This window comes from Rhinoderma darwinii, chromosome 7 (genome assembly GCF_050947455.1).
Source record: "Rhinoderma darwinii isolate aRhiDar2 chromosome 7, aRhiDar2.hap1, whole genome shotgun sequence".
Classification (NCBI taxonomy): domain Eukaryota; kingdom Metazoa; phylum Chordata; class Amphibia; order Anura; family Rhinodermatidae; genus Rhinoderma; species Rhinoderma darwinii.
The window spans coordinates 105,523,927-105,531,929 of NC_134693.1; the positions used below are offsets into that span (position 1 = coordinate 105,523,927).

Below are 8,003 nucleotides of genomic sequence, written 5' to 3' on the forward strand. Positions count from 1 at the left end.
AAGCCACTTCAGAACTCAAGAGGTACCTTAAAAAAAAGGCTTTTGAAATTTTCTTAAAAATATGAGAAATTGCTGTTTATGTTCTAAGCCTTGTAACGTCCAAGAAAAATAAAAGAATGTTCAAAAAACGATGCCAATCTAAAGTAGACATATGGGAAATGTGAACTAGTAACTATTTTGGGTGGTATAACCGTCTGTTTTACAATCAGATGCATTTAAATTCTGAAAAATGCAATTTTTTCAAAATTTTCTCTAAATTTTGCAATTTTTCACCAATAAACACTGAATATATCGACCAAATTTTACCACGAACATGAAGCCCAATGTGTCCCGAGAAAACAATCTCAGAATCGCTTGGGTAGGTTTAAGCATTCCGACGTTATTACCACATAAAGTGAAATATGTCAGATTTGAAAAATGAGCTCTGAACCTTAAGGCCAAAACTAGGCTGCGTCCTTAAGGGGTTAAAATTCAAAACTAAAATTATATATTTTAAGATAATATAAATGATTTCCCCCATGTCACACAGACAGAAATGATCATTTATCCCCTATAAAGAATTCATCAGAGAACGTTCCCATTAAAAACTTCAATTTTATTAATTTCAATAAAAAAATACATTTACATTTTTAAAAAATTACAGATCACACTAAACTTTTCTAGAGGTACAAATCATACAATATCATCAAATTCATATTCCCAATGGTAAAGCCATACTGATATATGTAAATTATGGGTGTGGTCATAAAAGCAGCTCAAACCGGTTATAGCTATTGTGATGTCACAGAGCTTGGGTATAAACAATGATGTTGGTCACAGAGCTGTCACTATCAGTTGGATGTGACCGGTAAGTAATCTATCAATGCTACATCTGTACTTCTTGCTAATCAATTTGTTTTATTAGGAACATTGAATTATTCCATCTCTAGAAGATATTGTGTGATAGTGGTAGTAATATGGTATTAGTATTAGTGTGCAATTAAATTGCTCAAGTATCTTAGATTTGCAGGGTAAGTGGCCAAAATTTGAGCTCCCTTATTATCATTATGTTTACCACTTGTAAAAGAGAAATTTCAATATGCTCATATTAGAGGACTGTATATTAGGGGACTATAATTCCTTATATTATTTAGGTTCACCAGAAATAATTACAATTTAATAAAATTCTGAATTTTGATCAATTGATATAAAAATTATTAGTGGGGAATTGATACTGGTCTGGGGCTACTTATCATGGTTTGGGCTAGGCCCTTTATTTCCAGTAAATGGTAATGTAAAGACTACTAAGACCATTGCATGCTTCCGACTTTGTGGAACTAGTTTGGTAAAGACCCTTCCCTGTTTCTGTATGACGTTGCCCCTTTGCACAAAGCAAGGTCCATAAAGACATTGAGTGATAAATTTGGTGTGGAGGAACTTGACTCTCTGCACAGAGCCCTGACCCCAAACCTGAACTCACAAATACTCTTTTAATTAAATGGGCAAAAATTCCAACAAACACGCTACAAAATCTTGTGGAAAGCCTTGTCAGAAGAAGTTATAGCCACAAAAGGGGGCCCAACTTCATATTAACATCCATGGCTTTGTAATGGGAAGTACCACAAGCTTATAATGGTGTAAAGGGTCAGCTGTCCACATCTTTTGGCCACATAGTGTATTTTTGGTTTATGTATTGTGATGTCACTACTATTAAAAATAATGATAAATCCATATTGAAATATGCAAATTATGGGTGAGGTCATAAAAGCAACTCACCCCGGGAATAGCTATTGTGATGTCACAGAGGGTGGGTGTATACTATGGTGCTGGCCTTAGAGCTGTCACTCAGTTGGATGTGACCGGTAAGTACTCTATCAGCGCTACGTCTCTAGATGAGTCTCACCTATCAGTTTCTTTATGAATATTTTATTCTTCGGTATAATTCTGCTGTGTCTGCCATTTAAAGTTTAGTTTATATTTGGAATAGTTATACTAATTTACTAAGAAGTTGCTAAATGGCAATATGGCGGCCTGTGACTTCTGCTCCAGGGACAGAATGCAGCTTGCAGACAAAAATTGGCATCTGTATTCTGCTGGTAAATTGATAAAGCAACCTAAAAAAAAAGGGAATGTGAATGTCCTGCAGCCCTGAGAACTTATTATTGGAACCCTTCAGTTTATAACAGGAGTAATTCACATAATAAATATTTACTAGGGAATTACTAATTATGTATTTGAGGTTTTCTATTTGTGTAAAATACACAATTCTTATTATTATTAATAATAATAATTACTAGTATAAAAATGTTAGGAAAGTGATTTCTTAAGAACAGCCCTGACCCCCTAATCCTGTATCCTCAAAAGCAATTGTCATTTTTCATTAATATATATATATATGTAAATATAAAATGTAATAATGTCTATAACAAATACAGAGGTTCTAAATTATAGTTAGTATCTCATATAAAAATTACATAAACCCCGGAAATGTCATACCGTATGGTCAATTCAACAACCGAAGCATTGTTCCAACATCCAAACCCCAAGCAATGTCATTCACAGGGGGTCCAAGCCCCAAGACCCCAAGCAATGTGATCTTCAAAGACTTCTGATTGTCCAGATCATGTACTTGGAATACCCCTTTTATAACTAATTTCTCCAGCTGGTTTCCTTTAAGTTTTCCCTAACTATTTCTTTTTCTGGTCATTCTAGATCTTGCTGTTGGATTGACACTGTTGGATTACTGTGTTGCTTTTACGGTCAGCGATTTGTCCTATTTTCAGAGAACTAGAGGCGATTAGTTAAATTCAATCTTTACTGTCGCCTGGTTTTCTACCACGGACATTGGTGCAGTTTTGCACCAGGGTTATTAACCAACCATGCCCTTTTGGAAAAAATCCAAAAAATATCATGTCTCTCAGATTCCTAATAAAGGAAATCTGATGAAAGAGATACCAACTATGGAGGAGCCTAACATCTCGCTCCAGAAGTTTTCCAACATCAAAGATATGCCAGCCGAAAAATTCAGCGATCCAAGTCACAGCAAACCTTGTGACATTGGCTCAAAGAACACCAAGAAGAGCGCAATCAGGAGCTTGGGCAGCAGCGCTGTGATTGGCGCTAAAGAACTGGATCGCTGTTTCCCAAATAGACGGCTGAGATTATACGTTGCCACCTGGAATATGGAGGGAAAGGTGAGAAGTAATATACAATATCTATTGTGAACCATGAGTGTATATGATCTAAGGCTATGTTCACACAGAGTATTTTGCCAAGTTTTTTGACGTGGAAACCGCGTCGCAAAACTCGGCAAAAACGGCCCGAAAATGCCTCCCATTGATTTCAATGGGAGGCGTCGGCGTCTTTTTCCCGCGAGCAGTAAAACTGCCTCGCGGTAAAAAGAAGCGGCATGCCCTATCTTCGGGCGCTTCCGCCCCTGACCTCCCATTGACTTCAATAGGAGGCAGAGATAGCGTATTTCGCTGTGTTTTATGCCCGCGGCGCTCAATGGCCGCGGGCGAAAAACGCCGTGAAAAAAATTGGCGTGCAGGGAGAGGCAAATCTGCCTAAAACTTCCAAACGGAATTTTGAGGCAGATATTCCTCCTGCAAAATACTCCGTGTGAACATAGCCTAAAGTTGGATAAATTTGTAGTTGGATATGAGATAGACATATTATATACTACCCTAGGCCCAAATTTTCTAAACATTTGGGCCAATCAATGTTGCTGCACACACTGCAAACTGTCAAACTAATAATCTATGTCTTTGGAATGGTAATGCCTCTGATCCTAAGACTGCAGCACTGGCCATAGTCTATAAAGACTAAAATCCAATTCGATCAGATATAATTTTTTGTAGGTGATATAGAAGATGTCAGTTTGGTTGGTGCTCTGTGTATACATTATTAATATCTTCATATTTTGAGCAGGAGTTCCCACAAAATCTAGAGGATCTGCTGTTGCCATCAGATGACACCAAAGACATTTACGTAATTGGCGTTCAGGAAGGATGTCCAAACAGGTAAGTCTTCTTAGGTTGTCTTACAACAGTCTTTGCAGATGGACTACAGGTCGGCTGATTGAAATTCTCTCTTGACCTGCTACTTATTGTAGGATCACTCCTAAATTTTCCTATTTAACCCCAGAGGTTATAATATTGATTATTTAATAAATTAGTTCAATATTTTAATCTGGAGTAATTTATTAATATGTAAACTTGAAATTGTGTCTTCTTGTAGACGGGAATGGGAGATAAAATTACAAGAGACTCTTGGTCCACACTACGTGCTATACCATTCATCCGGGCTCGGAGTCCTGTATCTCACCATCTTTATTCGACGGGAACTGATCTGGTTCTGCTCAGGTAAGGTTCACTTTCTTACATTTACATAATAAGTCCTAATTGAAGTCATTAGTTTGAACTTATTATTTAGTCATTAGAACTAGATGTCTGCAATCTCGACTCTCAGATTCTTCACTGTGGAGTATTGGAGATCTGATAGTTTACTCCACAGTTACAAAGTGTGAAATTATGTTGTAGTAATATTTCCAGCGTTTAATAGGAAACTATCTCTGTTTCATTGTTGCATGTTGTACTATTAACCACTAACCCTTCTTCTTGTGTTTCATTTCTTATACAGAGGTAGAGCACACCCATGTAACAACCAGGCTATTCCACCATGTCAAAACTAAAGGAGCCTTGGGTGTTGCCTTCACCGTCTTTGGGACATCATTCTTGTTTATTAATTCCCATATGAGATGTAAGTATGTCTGTTTTTAATATATGACTATGTACAGTGTTATTGTGTATAAAAGTGCTGCTGTTTAATAATAATAAGCTGGAATATATGAGATGACATGAAAAGATTTGTACTATTTATATTTTGGTGTAAAATTAAAAGTTCTTCCTCATTTGGTCAAACTTCTTCTAATCCATCAAACTTATTCTATATAATGAGAGAATAATAGTGGAAGGATAAACTGCCTAATGTCCTCTACAGACTGGTATAGAAATACATTATCCTCTGTCATGAAAATGATTGTGTCTTAGATTTACAGTAACAGAAATATCAGTGCGTCTGGTGTACAGAGTGCGGACCCAGATCATGGAACTCCACCAGTCTCATCTTCTAAAATGTCAATAGAAATCCAATTAATATAAATACTATTTGTAAAAAATTGATTGTTGAGGGAACATTCAGAATACACAGCCCAAGAAGTAGATATGATACCTACATAATATAAGATAAAGAAACCTATTGTCAAAGAAAACTTAAATATGGTGGTTGTCCTAAATTCCAGGAGGTCACATTTACTGATATGTATATTTTTGTTGGCAGTTGGGGCAGTCTACAAGAGGATCCAGGACTATAAAACTATCACTGAGGGTCTCCGTCTGCCTCAAATTATTCCGGAAAGAATAAACTCCAATGCCTGTGAGTATCACTTATGTGGTTGAACCTATCGATTCCTTTATCTCTCTATTTATCTCCATTGACTCTAATGCAGTCACGTGGTCTAATTGTGTCCTGTGTTTATCTCATTCTACAGTGGACGTCACCAGCCGCTTTGATCGAGTTTTTTGGTTTGGGGACCTCAATTTTCAACTGAAAGAGGACAGAAAAAACGTGGAATCTCTTCTGAAGAACTTTAAAGGAAGAGATATGTCCAGTCTCCTCAAACACGACCATCTGAATGAAGCCAAGAACAACGGTACATTTACTAGTAGACAGATCTCTATCACTCCTCAGCCTGTATTATTACCACATACACCTCGACAGATCAATACAAATCACTGTCATGATGGTTCATATGTTCTCCACATTCTTATATAGTCCTACATCTCTTGCACATGTTTTTAATACTGACATGTTTTTTTTTCTTTTAACTTAAGGGTCCATATTTGTAGGGTTTAAGGAGCACACCATTGAATTCCTTCCTACATATAAGTTCGACATTGGCACAGACACCTACGATACATCAGAAAAGCAGAGAGTCCCATCATATACGGTAAGATATCTTATTTCCAGGTCTACAGTGCTAAAGAAAGAATACATTTCATGCATAGATTTTCATATAATAAATCCCCTCGCCCAAGGTAATAAATTTTTATTATAGATGGAGGAATAATTCTTAAGAACAAAGCATCCAGTCCATTTTACTTGTAGTGAGTTTGTCATCGTCTCCCAGTGTAATATGTCTTCGCCTAGCATGGCTCAAAGATACTTATTTCATTAAATCTGTGTGACCAAGTCAAACCTTAAATGCAAGAAAGTCTTAAAATTTATATTTCTTAAAGAAAATAGGCAGAAATGTTCAGTCTATGATGCTATGAGGTTTATAAATAAATTATAATATGATTGCACTGATGATATTTGTTATTTTTATGACCTCTACAGGACAGGGTGTTGTTTAAAAGCCAATATGAGGGAGATGTGCGAGTCCTGAAATACGACTCTTGCCCTGTTTTGAAGACCTCAGACCACCGACCCGTTTTTGGTATCTTTGAAGTAAAGCTCAGACCTGGTTCAGATAAGTAAGTCATGATTTCCTCCATGTTGTTGGTATGATCCTTTCAGAAGCCGCCATTACTACATGGGCCTTATAGCCAGAGCTCACACTTTGGGGCAGGTGGCTGTATACCTGGGTGACAGTACTGGAGTAATCTAGGATGTGAAACAAAACAATTATTTTTGTGGTTACCTGCTAACATTATTATATGTCTTACATCAATGTATTTCTCATTCCAGCATCCCATTGGCTGGTGGACGCTTTGACCGCAAGATCTATTTGAAGGGCATTAGGAGGTTAGGACAAAAAAAGTAGCTGCGTCTGTTCATGTCCTTACAGCACATAAGGTGAGAGCATTGTACTTGTCTATTATGTTTGCTGTGAGAATGTTCTTCCATCTCTTAAGTCTTCCTCTGTATCAGTAATTTATTTTATCAACCAACTTAAAGAAATTGTAAATAAGTCATTCTATCTTCTAGTTCAATTTTCTTGTATTCAGATATTTATTTAATTTCTAAATGAAGGTTTTGGGTTTTAGAAGAAAACTGTAAGCATGTATGTAGTATAATAGATTGGTGGGAATTCATTAAGACTGACGTTTCATACACCGGTCTTAATATAAAAAAACTTGGAGTAAAATGTGCCTAATTTATTAAAAGGCCCACACCTTAATAACTAATAATCCATGTTATTATGATAAATGTGTCGGCCGCTGGTGGTTCTGCTGCTTCAGCTACTCTCTGTCCACTTTTTTAGAAAAGTGCCGTAAGCGGCAGAAACTACATGATTAGATACAAGGAACATTGTTATTGATGTAAGACATTACTTGGCATCTTGCAGGACTCCTAAGGAACATTTACCATCTTAGGTGCATAAAACAATGATTCCACCTTTGTGAACATCAGAAAGTTCCTGTAACATCCTGAACAGCGCAGCTTTAGATCAAAGCCATTGCTTGGATCAACCATTATCAAGGTTTGTAGCGTAACCCCTAGGATCAAATAGGAAAATCCACAATAAAACCTCTTCTAGATTTTGTGACTGCCAAGAAACACACATTAGTAGAGCATTAATAGCAAATATTTCTCTTGCAGCATAAACATCAATTCCGCAGTATATCTGGCGAGAACTGCGCTCCCTGTGACCGGAGGAGCCGCCATCGTTGCTGATAGAAAGGTAAGTTCCTCTAGATATGTCCCCTCTATATTTGGTAAGCAGCCTGAATAATGAATATCTAATAGGATTGTGTGCTTCTCCCCCCAGAACAAGTCAGCAGATACAAACAGACCATCAACATCAATGCCAATAACAACCGAGGGCAGAACCCGCCATCTTACAAGTATTCCAATGGCGAGACTTAAAATTTTCTACATCTGTCACAGAAGAGACATCAGTGTGGTTACCGGTGCATCAATGTTACCCAGAAGACCAGGCCCAGAACAGGAGAACATGTCATCTCTTCCTGTGTCTCTGGAATACAGATTTCCCACCACTTACTGATACTACATTATAT

At 37.1% G+C, this 8,003-nt stretch overlaps 1 long non-coding RNA gene across 1 annotated transcript; it reads left to right on the plus strand.

Moving 5' to 3' along the window:
- The first annotated feature begins 6,383 nt into the window (after positions 1-6,383).
- Positions 6,384-7,459, plus strand: LOC142657305 (uncharacterized). Its single transcript, XR_012849890.1, has 3 exons — positions 6,384-6,515; positions 6,730-6,837; positions 7,331-7,459. It is a non-coding gene; the product is annotated as an uncharacterized LOC142657305 (long non-coding RNA).
- Positions 7,460-8,003: the final 544 nt, after the last annotated feature.